Below are 15,129 nucleotides of genomic sequence, written 5' to 3'. Positions count from 1 at the left end.
CACCACCACCACTAGAACCAAACAGCAAAACACCAAACCAAATAACAATATTGTGCTTGTAATATTTGCTGCTCATTTATCATTAGGTTTAAACTACATCTAAAATACAGAAGCTGCCACCACCTAAGAGTATTTGCACTATGAAATCATAAATCCAAATTACAAAAGGAAATACTAATACTTCATATTTTTTGTCTTTCAAGAGGTAATTTTGGAGGAACAAATACAGTAGTGAATGGTATCCCAAGAATAAATTTCCAGGATAAAATTTTTTAGTTCTGGAAAACCAGTATAATAATTTTATTATCCTTGAACCAAACAATGGCAACAGAACGTGCCTATACTGAGCAAAATTTGATATATATAGTCCAAATGTATCGTAAATAGTTTTATGTAGAAATCGCTCCGAATTTTTGAAAGTATTGATTGATAGAAAAAATAAATTAATAGTATTCAATTTTGTGCAATTAAACCATAAAAGGAGAGAATAGCAATAGAAAATTAACAAAGTCTTTGGGGGCTTCAAAACTTTTACAGGTGAGAAGAACCAGGTGAGGATCACCTCGCCAAGGTGAGTGGGACCTGTTTGCTTCAGTATCACCACGAACAGGATAGCACAGAGTTGATGCACACTCATCTGGCATTTCTGGCTTTATTTTATCTAAAAGGGGAAAAAAACAGCAGAATTTTTATTCCCAGTACATTCATAGCTTTGGAAAATACAAGTAATGCATCCTGTTTCACTGAAGGTTTCAATGACCAAAAATACAATTTTCCTTGTCTAATGAAAATCAGAAATATCAGTTCAGATAAATTATGCTTTTGATTATCTGGTACATATGGTTTAGCACTTAGACCTGTCCTGGAAGGGGCCTTCAAACACTGTAAGTCTATACAGCAAAGCAGGCAGGTAGTTCCAGTTAAGTTCATATAATGTGCTTCTTCTATTGAAGAGTTATTTAAACTACCATGGAACTGTGCAGAGATCTGTCACTACACATGAATCTCAGAATCCATATAATGTTTCTATGGAACTGGTCACCACTACTGCAAAGTATCATTGAATCAATGCCTCAAGCTGAAGTTTCTGTCTCTACACTAGATATCTGACTTTTTTGAGTGCTTATCTTTGTGCTAAATTATTACAGCATTATTTAAATGGCAAGAGACTTGGATACAGCAAGCATTGTTTTAGGTCTAATCAGAAACATTAACTGGGAAAAATCACTTCATATTTTCTCACTGACTTGGGTACATGGTCTCGAATATATCTGATGGCTATCAGATGACCTCTGTTAGTAAGTATCAGTATTAAATGCATTATTTATTGCAGCCCTTGTACGAGAACCCTAGAAGTAATCCTGCAGAAAGTCTCCCAGCACTGGAGGCTTGCTCTGCCTCACTGCACTGCATAAGCAGCTACCTTCTCTGAAGTTCTGTGAGAACAGCATGTTTCAATCTGGAGTTATGAAAAGTAGCTATGAAATTACTTGCATAACCTTAATAACCTGGCACATGCTGAATGAGATATGCAAGTGCTGTGAAGTGGGCCCTGGTCAATCACTCCCAAGTGCAGGGGGGTTCAGCACCTGTGCTGGGGCAAGCCCTGGTATCAATGGAGGCTGGGGAGTGAAGAGGCATTTGGGGTGCAGGATGAGAGGTTAGGCAGGTGCTGCCCAGAGAGCCAAACGTGCCCTGGGCTGCATCCAAAGCACAGTGGGCAGCAGGGGAGGGAGGGGATTCTGCCCCTCTGCACTGCTCTGGTGAGAACCCACCTGGAACCCTGCATCCAGCTCTGAGGTCCTAGCACAGGAAAGACACAGACCTACCTGCTGGAGCGAGTCCAGAGAAGGGAGACAAAAGTTGTCGGAGACCTTTTTCAGCAGTGCCTGCAGTTATAGGACAAGGAGTAATGGTTTTAAACTAAAGGAGCATAGATTCAGGCTAGATATAAGGAAGCTTTTTTTATTATGAGGGTAGTGAAAAAATGGAACCGATTTCTCTGAGTGATTATAGATTTCCTATCCCTGGAAACATTCAGTGTCAGTTTGGACAGGGCTCTGAGCTACCAGACGTAACTGAACCCACCCCCGCCCATGGCACGGGCTTGGAATAGATGATCTTTAAAGGTTCCTTCTAGCCCAATTATCATGGTTTGATAATATAACTGATACGCTGCAAAATAATAAGAGACAGATTCAACATTTTAATATTGCCATTTCATATCTTAACGTGGTAGTAAAAAAAGGAATATTAGGAACATTAGACATCACCTGCACAGATTGTTTTTAGCTGAAGCAGTAAGACATGTCAATCTCTTCCTCTCTTTTCCTTCTTCTTGTCCATTTTTGTTTTTCATCAATTGCCTTGCCCAGTAGCTACTTCATAAATGCATGATTCTAAAAATTCTTTCTGACATCTGTTTCCAATTCATCTTTGTTCATGCCCAATATCCTATCATCAGTGCATTGGGCCCAAATCACCCCTGATGCAATAACCTAGGTACTGGCTTTAGGGATGGTTTTGGTCTTGTCTATTCAGAGGGTTAATTTCTGTCTAAGCTAGTTAAAATGATATTTCAATGCAATTCCCTTTTAACTTCCATGTTCTGTAACATGCATCTGTACTTCTATAATTTCCATTTACTCCCAGGACCACTTCTAAGGATTTTATAAAATATTATCTACTACATGCTGCACTTCTTCTATTTGAAATCCCAGCAATGCTCTTAGCTTTCCTGTGGTTATGTTAGTCATAAAAGTTCAATAGAAAACTTCCTGTTTAGTCCAAGGACTTCCAGGCATTATGTGAATTTAAAAAAAAAACACAAACAAAAACCAGCACACACACGAAGACACGGAATTAAAGCAAATGTCCTCTGCCCATTCTTTGCGTATGCAACAGAAAACCAATGAATGCTAAATGTTCCATCATTCTATGTCATGTGCCTTTCAGGAAAGAAATTTTGTGAAGAGGTTACTTAGACATTATCGATAAACCTAATCTAAGGTGGCATGTCAGACAATGATGATGAAGTCAGAATATTTTCTGGATTAGCTTATTGTTCTTGCATTCCTCTTTCATTCTTTTTTCTTCACCTTTACTTTACCCTCTGCTTTCCACTTCAGTGTGGTCCTTCCTTTCACTGCCTCTTAATCCTGCTTATTCATCTTCTGCAAAGTTCTCCCACTTTCAACACTCCAGTGGTATGGAATGGCTTTGACAATGGCATTTGGCCATGTAATGCTGTTTCTGAGCTGTAAATTAAGGTTTGGGCCTTTGATGGAAGGGGGGAGTAGGTAATAATTTCCTATTGCTCTCTGCAGTACCTGCTGCAATCAGCAGCCCCTTAACAAATGTAACCCTCAACAATGCCCCAGGTTCCAACATCTGATGCTTAAAAACCTTTGACAGGTATTAAAGGGACTCAGATCAAAACTGCTCAATAAAATTTTATGTCATAAAAAGGGCAAGAAATAACAGCATAAGCCTGTAGTTGTTTGCTACAATACTCTTATGTACAGATGCACACACAGAGAAATGCTTACAAATGTTTTTAAATTTTTCATGTTTAAAACAGTAGCAACCTTCTCCATTCAAGTTGGAGTTTTGGTTTCTTAAAATAAATTATTAAAGCATCATTCTAAAATTATGTGCCCAGAACACAGTTTCATATTTTGAAAGCTTGACCAGAGGAACCTTTTTTTTTTTCTAGTTTTTCCACTGTTCTGTTAGCAACACTCAACACTTAAATATTTGCTTCCATGTTAATATGGGCATGCCATAATAACTGAGGGAAATAAAATAGTTTTAAAATTTTAACACTAAGCCAACATACTTGCTACTGACTGTGCTGAAAAAGCATCTAATGCAAAATGAATGTGGCACCTGTGTAGTTTGGGCAGCCAAAAAGCTCTCTAACAGTAAGCAAAAGATGAAAAATGAGTATGTAAAATTTCTGAGTTTTAATAACTCAAATAACTTTAAGCTCTTGGGTTTGGAAAAGCATTAATAACTAATGAGAAATGACTTCTCCAAAGGAAAGAGGCCAAACAAACTTTTCACTGTTGTGCATCACAAGAAACAGATGGTAAGTCATAAACAAGTTACCACAATAAACTGGACCCATACCAATAAACTAGGGAGTAAAATGAACCTCTAAATTCCATGTCCCTGTGGCACATGTTCTGTTTACCCACAAGATGCATTTCTCTCCCTTTCAGTCTCTCCTTCAGAAATAAATCAGGGAAAATGCCTTCTAATCATCCTTGCCTTGCACTCTTCATCATCTCTTTACCCTTCAGTACTGCCTGCCTGCCTTTAGGTGGATTCAATTTACCCAGGAATTAATTCTTCTGGGTTCGTGCTGTAATTTGTCACCAGTCTTAACAAAAAAACCAAAAAAACCAAAAACAACAACAACAAAAAAAGCTGAAGAAGATTTGGTCTACAGTGGTTAGTTACATTAACAATATAACACTGTTTTTAAATGAAATTTTTACTGCAGTATCTGCTCCATCCCATAGCAAGCACATTCAACAGCAACCAAAAATCATGTGTTCTGCTTCCTTATATTCAGTGAAATTTGTAAGGTTCCTCCAAAGTTAGCTATAACTGACCTCAGATCCCTTATTTAGAAAAGGAAGAGGCAGCTCTGGTTCTACCACAGATAAAAGATTTTACAGTATATAATTTCATAAACAAACAATACAAATACTGCAAGTTTTCTGGAAAATTAGTTCCTGTGCTGTGATCCTTCTATTTTGTCCTTACAATATAAAATAAATCGGAATTGTTTTTTTAACACAGAATAAAATTAACGTGAAATTGAAATTCCCATGCTGCACCAAGGCATAAAGATGGCATCAGGCTCATGTTAATGGAGAGTACCCTTTTTGCCATCACACAAGTACCTAAGCAAATCTGTATGGGAAGAAATGCTGAACATGCATTGTACTCCAGCTGCTGTGGCTTTCACCTGGCCCAGGCTTGGACAACAGATCAGATCCACCAAGGTAGTGCCAGGCAAGTAAACATGAGTCACTTGCTGGGTTGACCTCAGCTGGCCACCAAGTCACTCTATTGCTCTGATCCTCAACTGGATGGGGGGACAAAATATGACAAAATGCTAATGGCATATAGAGATAAGGACAGGGAGATCCTTCATCACAGGCAAAACAGACTTGACTTGAAAAATTTGATCTATTGCCAGTCAAAGGCAAGAGTGGAATAATGGGAAATAAGGACAATATGTTATCACAGATGGGCACCAACAGTATTGCCAGCTCAGCTTTGATGAGTAGCAGATCCATCTTTGAGAAAATGGCTTTGTCTGACATGGGGACAAAACTTCTGGCATCTTGTCACAGATGTCACCCCCACAGCCCCCTCCCCACCTTTGCTGAGTAAGCTGAACATATACAGTTACCCAGCCTATCTAAATTTGGGACCCCAGGAAATCTGCAAATTTCCTAGTCCAAGACTGTACCAAAAATTACAAGTCCCTCCCTGGCAAAAGCAAAGAGCACAGCAGTGTCCTTAATTTGTCTTCTATTTCCATGCACCAGTTTCTACAAAATGAAAATTCAGGACATGTAGGTTATGCGTGGTCTTATCAACAAAACTGAAAGACCATCTTCCACCACACAGCAAAGACTCACAGGGTAAATTGGAGAAAATACAAATCATAGAACCCCAGAATGGTTTGTGTTGTAAGGGACCTCAAAGATCATCTACTTCTAACTCCTCTGCCATGGACAGGGACACATCACAATAGACCAGGGGTTGCTCAGACCTCCATCCAACTTGGTCTCGAACACTTCTGAAAATGGGGCATCCACAAGGTCTCTGGGAAACCTGTCCCAGTGCCTCACCAACCTCACAGTAAAGAATTTCTTCCTAATATCTAATTTAAACCTACTGACCTTAAGTCTGAAGCCATTCCCTTTTTTCTTGTAATAAGTCTGTCTCCAGGTTTCTTATAGGCTCCCTTCAGGTATTATAAGGCTGGAATTAGGTCACCTATAAGCCTGCTCTTCTCCAAACTTGACAATCCCAATTCTCTCAGTCTTTTCTCTTAGGAGTGGTGCTCCATCCTACTAATCACCTTGTTGGCCGTGTTATGGACTTGCTCCCACAGGTGAAATCCTGTTAGGGACCCCAGAGCTGGATGTGGCAGACCCCTTCCAGGTGGGGTCTCACCAGTGCAGTGCAGAGCAGAGTAGAGCAGAGCAGAGCAGAGCAGAGCAGAGCAGAGCAGAGGGGCAGAATCCCCTCCCTCCCCTGCTGCCCACGCTGCTTTGGATGCAGCCCAGGACATGTTTGGCTCTCTGGGCTGTGAGTGCCCACGGCTGGGTCATGTTCTGCCTCTCACCCACCAGCATCCCCAAGTCCTTCCCAGAACAGCTGCTCTCAATGCCTTCACCCCCCAGCCTGGACTGGTAACAGGGGCTGTCCCAGCACAGGTGCAGCACCTTACACTTGGCCTTGTTTGAATCTCATTAAGGTCCCACAGACACACTTCTGGAGATTATCCAGGTCCCTCTGGATGGCATCCTGTCTCCAGGAGTGTCACTGCACCACTCAGCTCGGTGTGATCTGCAAATCTGCTGGGAGTGTACTCTGTCCCTTTGTCTATGTCACTAATGAAGATATTAAATAACACTGGTCCCTGTGCAGACCCCTGGAGGCACCACTTGCCGCTGATGTCCACTGGGACTTTGAGCCATTGACCACTACCCTCTGGATGAGACCATCCAACAAATCCTTGTGCATCTGACAGTTGATCTGCAGAATCTCTCCAGTTTAGATAGAAGGATGTTGTGGGGGTTTAGACAGAAGGATGTCATGTGGGACATGTCAAAGGCCTTATGGAAGTCCAGATAAATGACATCTGTAGCCCTTCCCTTATGCACTGATGTAGCCACTGCATCACAGAAGGCCACCAGGCTGCTCAGGCAGGACTCACCCTTGGTGCAGCTGTACTGACTGCTTCAAATCTCCTCCCTGTCCTCCATGTGCCTTAGCAGAGCTTCTAGGAAGATCTTTCCCTGATCTTCCCAGGCATGGAGGTGAGACTGACAGGTTGGTAGTTTGAAAGATCCTCCTTTACACCCTCACTACTGATGCGTACAGCAACCATTCTTCCTGTAACCCGGGACTTCACCTGGCTGCTATGAATTTTTTAATATTGTCGAGAGTGGCTTGGGAACTCCATCAGACAATTCCCTCAGGACTGTGGAATGCCTCTCATTGGGTCACATTTATATATATTTAGATTCCTCAGGTAGTCATGAACCTGTTCTTCACTCAGAGTGGGAGGGACTTCGTTCTCCCAGTCCCCATCCTGCTGTCCATCCAGTCTAGACTTGTGGGAAGAGGGGCTGCCAGTGAAGACAGAGGCAAAACAGCTGCTGAGTACCTCAGCTTTTTCCTCATGAAGAACTGAGGTACAGTTCATAGTTCTTCCAACTAATATAGATGAAGAAGAGTGATACTGGTTTTTCTTATCAAACAGACAATTTCCTGTTAAAAAGAAAGCTAATACCATAGCTTTAATAATTTATACTACATACCTTTCTTCCTAGAATCTTATGGCACTATGATAAAGCTCCCTGTTTCATATTTCTGACATTTAAAGCTTCCACTCATAGATCAAATTTTCCTTGAAAACATAACACAAGCACAGGTGCTGAAAGCTCATGAAATATTCATTTAAACACAATTTAAAAGATTCATTGTATGTCTGAGACACAGATAATTAATGTCCTGCGTGCATGGTTAATGAGTGACAGGAAAAGAAAATTGTTAAAAATATACTAGTATATACAAATACTCTTCTAATAGTTTTCCTGCCTCAGCAGTGAATTCAGACAAGATCAACAGTGAAACCTGTTACACCGGCAGTCCTCTTCCTAGAAACCAATGAGTCAATTTATTTACAACCTTATTCCCGTAGCCTTAAAAGAAATGACTGAATACCACCATGTCTTCTTACTGCTGGAGCTGAGTATCAAAAAAAAAAAAAAAAGGGAATGAAAATAAGCAATGCATGTAAAAAACATGTTAGTACTAGAAAATGTACAGTAATTTCACAACTATAAGGTGCACCCTTTCGACTAAAATTTTAGTCCAAACCCAGAAGTGCCCCTTATACTCCAGAGTACCTTATATATGGACAAAGTTTGGAAATTTGCCAACCCGGAAGTGCAAGCTGCAAGCCAAACCACATGGGGCCACAGGGCTCGGTGGAGGGATGGGGGGATGGTGGAGGCATAGCTCACACGGGACAGCGGGACTCAGCACGTGTCCTGGTTTGGAGGACAGGTGTCTGCTGAGAAAGGCAGGAGTCTCCCTTTGAAATGGAGACTGTAAACCCCCTCCCTCCAAATTATTATAATTTTGAAATTAAGAGGCTCTCAGGCAAAGATATGGGAATTAGGAATAACAGTTCTTTACTAGGAAAATTAAGATAGAAATACAGTACTACAAAGAAACAAACCCTAAACCCTGACAAAGTGTCTTGGGTTACAATACAGAGTGTGATCAAAGTATCTATTCTATCACCAGTTGTTGCGATCAGGTAGGGCAGTGATCCTTATCTCTGTGGGAGATATTCTGCTAATGGGCCATCCATTGAAACCTCCATCCTTCCTCCAGGGAGTCATTTTCTGCTAATGGCCCATTGAGTCCCACTGTGTGACTGACAAAATTACTTGATCCCATTGAGAGTTGCTCCAGCCAGGGGAGAAAGCCCAGCCTTTCCTACCTAGATAAAAACTGAAATTCTGGGACACCAAGTCACCCTCTTTTCCCTGGACTCCAGAGGAAAACCGGACTTTTTTTTCCATATCATTGCTGGACCTTCAGAAGAGATGTGCACCCTTCCACAGCAGCACTGCTTCAACTGAACCACATCTGTCACTGCAAGGGGACAGTAGCCACCATTGAATGGGACAGCTACCAACACCCTGCCTGACGGGGTGTCAGGTTGTACTCTGTCTTAGTTTGGAGTTCGTTTCTTTGTAGTATTGTATTTCTATCTTAATTTCCCTAGAAAAGAACTGTTATTCCTAATTCTCATATCTTTGCCTGAAATCCCCTTGATTTCAAAATCATAATAATTTGGAGGGAGGGGGTTTACATTCTCCATTTCAAAGAGAAGTTCCTGCCTTTCTCAGCAGACACCAAACTAAAATCAAACTAAACTAAACAGCAAACTAAAGACACCAAACTAAAACAGCAGCTTTTCGTTCTTTGTCCATATATAAGCCGCAGCTGATTATAAGCCGCACTTCAGGTTCGGACCAAAATTTTAGTCAAAATGGTGCAGTTTATAATCATGAAATTACTGTAAATCGCATCGTAACACAACTCAAAGTCTTATTTTGATTATATTTTGTCCTTATTTATTTTGGTGAAGCCTAAAAACATGTATACATGAAAACATTTCACCTGTATTCTTTTCACACATTGTAGAAACAAGCCAGGTCAAGGAAAAATCCACATCTCTCTGACAAGGTTGCTCATTTTTTCAACCTCTTCTTTCACAGTCTGACTTACTGACTGATTTTGGGGATAAACATTGTTTAAGACAGCCTGGGTTACTCAGCTGGTTCACTGCTGTACTGCAAAAACTACTCTAATTGACTTATTATAGGGATGATGCAGGACTGTTCAGCAAAGGTGGGTTAGGATGTTTTTTTCCCAGAAACAGAGCAGGGTTAAAGACAGTTTCATCAGCACTGGAATTTGAAGAGCATTTGTTTATGGCTGCACTGACTGACTGATCCTGAGATCGATACCTGCATAGCTGACAAGCACTTTGGCTGCCAAAAGATTTGTCATTACAGTTGATCTAGAGTATGTTGTCCTGCTGTAGATTTTCCACACAGATACAGAAAGATGCTTTGCTCTGAAATCGTAATTCTTGACAGTAGAGAAGCACTTCCATATATATTCCTAAAAGCCATCCAACACATTCCTTTCAAGTCACCATATAAGTAGAAGCAATTCATTAACACTCTGAACAATTTGTACTGAGTTGTGCCTGTCTATAAAAAATAGTTTGACATTTTAACTTTTTCATTGCTTCTGGTATGTTTAACTGATTCTTTTCATCTCTCCTCTCTGTCAAGTACAAAACTGCACCTGCTGGCTACATCAGAAAAGTATAATTTTTGTCTATTTTTTAATGAAAGGTGTATCAGTTCTTTTAATGGCTAACAGTGAGCATTAGAGTAAATTACTTTGCCTTCCTGCTTACGACTGTAGTATTTTCCTTAGACTTAGTGTGTCTCCTTTTTAGAGAAATCCAGAATTAATTTGAAGACTTCATAGCGTGATTACTGACTACTTTTCCAAATAAGTTCTTCTCATTGAGAAGAACTTAAATCTTATTTCTAGTCTGATTTTATTAATTCAGATAACAATACCTATGCTTTTTTGCAATATTAATGGGTCCTCTGCTGTCAGAAACATTATTTCCACTGAATTAATGAATAAATTTCCTCTAAACATTTAATCATTTAAGTTAAAGCAAATAATATCCAGAAATGTTCAAGTTTCAATATTAAATTACTTTTCCCTTTTCTGAATTTGTAATTTGCACGTTTTATGAAGACAAAATATAAGGAAAAGATATTTTCCAGCTCACTAGATCTTGGCAGTCCTTGATACTGCTTGTGAGGGAGCTAACCCCGGCTGGATGAAAGTGCATGAAAGATGCTCTATCACTCCTCAGCTGGAGAGTAGAGAAAATCTAACAAAAGCATCATGAGTTGAATCAGGTAGAGACCCCTCACCAATTACCACCACAGGCAAAACAAACTGGATTTGGAAAAATCAATTTATTACAAATGACGTAAGAGTAGGAAAATAACAAATAAAAGCTAAATCTTAAATCATTTTCTTCCACTCCTCCCTTCTTCCAGGGTTCAACGTCACTCCTGATTTTTCTACCAATTCTCCAGGCTAAATAACTCAAGGTCCATCAGTTTTCCTTGTAGGGAAGGTGCTCCATCCCTCTGCTCAGTTGTGAGGCCCTTCTCTTTACCTGCTCCAATAGGTCCATGTCTTTTGCGTACTGAGGCAGAGGCAGTACTGCAGTTGGGGTCCCACCAGAGCAGACTAGAGGAGGAGAATCACTGTCTTTAACCCACAAGTCACAGTTTTGATGTGACCAGGATACAGCTGGCTTTCTGGGCTAGGTACACACATTATCAGCCCATATCCAAACTCTGATCCCTCAGTAACCATGAAGTCCTCAGCAAGGCAGCTCTTGATCTCTTCATCCCCCAGCCTACATGGATACTGGGGACTGAACAACACTTTGCACTTGGCTTTACTGAACCTCATGAGTCTCCCATGGACCCATTTCTTAAACTTGTGTAGGTCCCTCTGGATGTCATCTTGTCCTTCGGGAGTGTCACTGCACCCACTCAGCTTTGTGTCACCTGCAAACCTGCAGAGGGTGAACTCAACCCATTCATGTCATTAATGAAGATATTAAATAACACTGGTCCCAATACAGACTCCTGAGAGCGCTACTTGCCACTGATCGCCATCTGTACATCAAGTTTGCCAGTCTGTGTTCATGAGGGCTGTATGCTTTCTTTGACCTTCTTTTTCTGTCTGATTAACCTGTTCAAGCCCTTATTCTTAGCATCCCTTGCCAAGTTCACCTCCCCCTATGCCTCCGTCTTCTTGGCCTCACACCTACACAATTAGGCAATATCTCCCTAAAATCTTCCCAGGATACTTGTCTCTGCTTCCATTGTTTGTGCATCTCCTTCTTTCCTTTATGTTTAACCAGCAGGTGTTGATTCATCCATGCTGACCTCTTGCTCCACTTTTCAGATTTCTTAAATGTGGGTAATGAGAACTCCTGTGCTCCATGGATTGATCTTCCAGTCTCTGCTCTGTTTTCCCGGTTTCCTAATTAACTTCTCAAAGAGCTGAAAAGATGCTTTACTAAAATTCAAGGTGCAGACTTCATTCTTCTTCTGACCCATGACTGGTACTGAATTCCCTCCCAACTTGCCTCACCTTCACAGTTGCCCTTATCCAACCGGTATGAGGCCCTGGAATCTAGGGGTCAGAGAAATGAGAATGGGGATTAAGGTTCTTCTGGAATGGAGGGGCTACCTAGGACAGCCTAGGTAAAAAAAAAAAATTAAAATTTAAAATTTAAAATTTTTACTCCTGAATTAAAAAAAAGAAGGGTAGTAGTCAGTGGTGATTCAATTTTGAGAGGAATGGAGGTCCCAGTATGCCTACCAGACCCAAAAGGGAGGTGTGTTGCTTCTGTGAGGCCCATGTAAAAGACATCACCAAGAAACAACTTAGCCTCTGTTATCAGCCTGATTGTCAGCCTGTGCTGGCTTTTTAGGTAGGCAGCAATGAAATCCTGTCAAGAAGGCTTCAGAGAGTCAAGCAGGTCCTCAGGGCCTTGAGAAAACTGGTCAAGGGATCTGGAGTACAAGTTGTGTTCTCTCCTCCTATTTGGAGGGGATGAGGTAGGAAACAGGAAAATCATGAAGAATAATACTGGCTTAGAGACTGGTGTGATCAGCAGAATTTTGGGGGTTTTGATAACAGGTCAGTTTATACAACACCAAGCCTACTGGCAACAAATAAGGAAAAATGATCTTAGCTCAGGAGCTACCAGGACTTGTTGAGAGAGCTTTAAACTCGATTTGAAGTGGTATAGGGACATAGACAATTTTTTTAACTCCAGAACACAATGATCACTGTATTTGCAGAAAAGGAAAACCAAAATACTCTGCAGGTATTAGAGATTTATACAAAAAGACACTATCATAATGTTCCGGTTTTCACATGCTAATTTATCCAAGAAGGAGACCAACGCACACAACTTTTACTTAGGAAAATCAATGCTGAACTGGAAAGGAAAGAAATACTTCCATGAAAATTTCTGACAATGGCTGTCTTTTTTCTTACCTCTTAATATAATCATCATATTAATCTCATCATTCAAGATTTTCAAGCAATGATAAGAACCCTATGTAAAGAAAAACATGCTCTCATATTGATGATGTTATCATCATGTAAGCAACACTGAGGAATATACTTAAACACATCTGTTGAAAGTTCTTTTTTTTCATAATTTGCCTATCATTTTCCCTTCTTACGCAATTTTTCCCATTATTGCTTGTAAGATTGCATAAAAAGTTATTTAAAATATCAGACAAACAACATCTAGGACAGCTGTGATATCAGAAAGCTCTTACAAAACCTTTTTTTTTCATGAATATAATTTACAAACAATGAGATAGATTGTGCTAAATTCCTTAAAGAATTGCAGTATACACATCTGATATGCAAGGAATTAAAGAATAAACCTCTTGTCATGAGAAGATGATGCTAAATTCCTGAGCCTTCACTCTTTATCTTTCCCAAGCAAGACAGCAGAATGATTCTGGTTTTACTCATTTCTCAAAGCACTGCTCTTGGCTGGCTATCAAGTGCAATTTATGTTCTGCTTTTTTCTCGCCTGTCTATAAAATCCATTTTCATGTGACAAAAGATACACAGTCCTGCAATAGCAAACCCAGTCCCTCAAAGTATGAAAATTTCTAGTCCACCTTCATCATACCTGCAAGATGATTCTCATTTTATTTGTACAACCTGACAAGAGAATGATTACCTCAAAAGCGAGAAAACTTTTGTTTCAAAATTTCTAAAGATTTAGCATTACAAAAGACAGGGTAATTTAAATATAGCCATGCTTCACCACTGAAACAATACAGCTCAGCTGATGAACACAGTGCAGGTGTGATTTCTTCACAGAACTCTCCCACCATGAGGCAACAAGAACATTGCCATACATGAAAAAAGGCAAGGGCACTGAGAACAGGAGTAGACTTGCACCAGCTGACTCAAACATGGGTCTCTCTCCTGCAGGATACATGGTCAGGTCCATTTATCCCAGAGCTCCAGCCTCAGATAACATGAGAACTCTTCGACCAGTATGAGTTAGAGACATGTCAAATCATTTAAGATCAGTAATGAAAGCCAGCTTGCTTGTGCTCCTCAGAGCTATCCCAGATTACTACAGATCTCTTGCCAAAGCTATGACTGATGGAGAAACTTCTTCTGTTGGACTGTTTGCCACCATAAAACAGGAGATTGAGAAAAAATCCCTGCTACTTTTTCCCAACTAAAAGCCATTAACACGTAACCGCTACCAAAGATGAAGCTGTACTGCAGTTTGCATGCACTGCACTGCTGCTGCTGCTTCAGTTGTGGTCTGTGCTAATACAGATAGAGAAATTTTAGGCTGCAGCACGTACAGTAATTTCACAATTATAAGCTGCACCGTTTTGACTAAAATTTTGCTCCCAACCCGGAAATGCAGCTTACACTCAGGAGCGACTAATATATGAACAAAGTTCTGAAATTTCCCAACCCGGAAGTGCGAGCCAGGGTGCTGAGCCGAGTACCTGCCAGTAAAACCCGGGATTGTGCGATTGTTACAAATTGGTTACTCTGTTACGCAGCAGGTGGAGGTGGACTCCGTGCTGGCAGCGTGGGGGGGAAGCGGGGGCTCCCTCCTGCTGGACCTGTGGCCCTGAGGAGAGGCAGGGGCTCCCTCCTGCCAGCCCCGTGGCCTGGGGGGGAGGTGGGGGCTCTGTGCCGCCGACCCCGGGGCCCGGGGGAGAGGCGAGGGGCTCCCTCCTGCCAGCCCCGTGGCTGCGGGGGGAGGCGGGGGCTCCATGCATCCCCCTCCTGCTGCCGCCGCGGGTGAAGGCAGGCTCGGTGCCTCCCTCTCGCTGCTGCTGTGGGTGCAAGTGGGCTCTGTGCCTCCCTCCCGCCGGCACCGCGGGGCAGCGCCGGGCCAGGGTGAAGGATCCCACGATCATTACTAATTCATTACTTTGTTGCATGCGGGTCCTCCCTGCGAACGAAAATGCAGCTTATATTCCGGTGCGGCTTATATCTGGACAAAGATCTAAATGTTGCTGGCACCTGGACATGCGGCTTATAATGAGGTGTGTCTTGTAATCGTGAAATTACTGTAAGTATTGCATTAAATATATCAGAAGTATCCCTAAAAAAAGTGTTTATATAACAGGTGCCACATATTTTTCCAGATTGAATATTCCAGCA

General features: G+C 41.3%; 1 protein-coding gene across 5 annotated transcripts in view; it reads right to left on the bottom strand.

Moving 5' to 3' along the window:
- PRR16 (proline rich 16) overlaps positions 1-15,129 on the bottom strand; it is a 420,408-nt gene that overhangs the window by 298,137 nt on the left and 107,142 nt on the right. The window contains exon 3 of one of the 5 annotated variants that reach the window (XM_033084930.2): positions 644-661. The exons of the other annotated variants lie outside the window; for them this stretch is intronic. The gene's annotated coding sequence lies outside the window, so the exon portion shown is untranslated. Of the gene's footprint in view, positions 1-643; positions 662-15,129 lie in introns of those variants that run through there. 5 annotated transcript variants of the gene reach the window in all.

The sequence above is a fragment of the Catharus ustulatus genome, chromosome Z (genome assembly GCF_009819885.2).
Source record: "Catharus ustulatus isolate bCatUst1 chromosome Z, bCatUst1.pri.v2, whole genome shotgun sequence".
Lineage (NCBI taxonomy): Eukaryota > Metazoa > Chordata > Aves > Passeriformes > Turdidae > Catharus > Catharus ustulatus.
The sequence above is the reverse complement of the archived record's forward strand: the minus strand, read 5'-3'. Positions and strand labels throughout refer to the sequence as shown.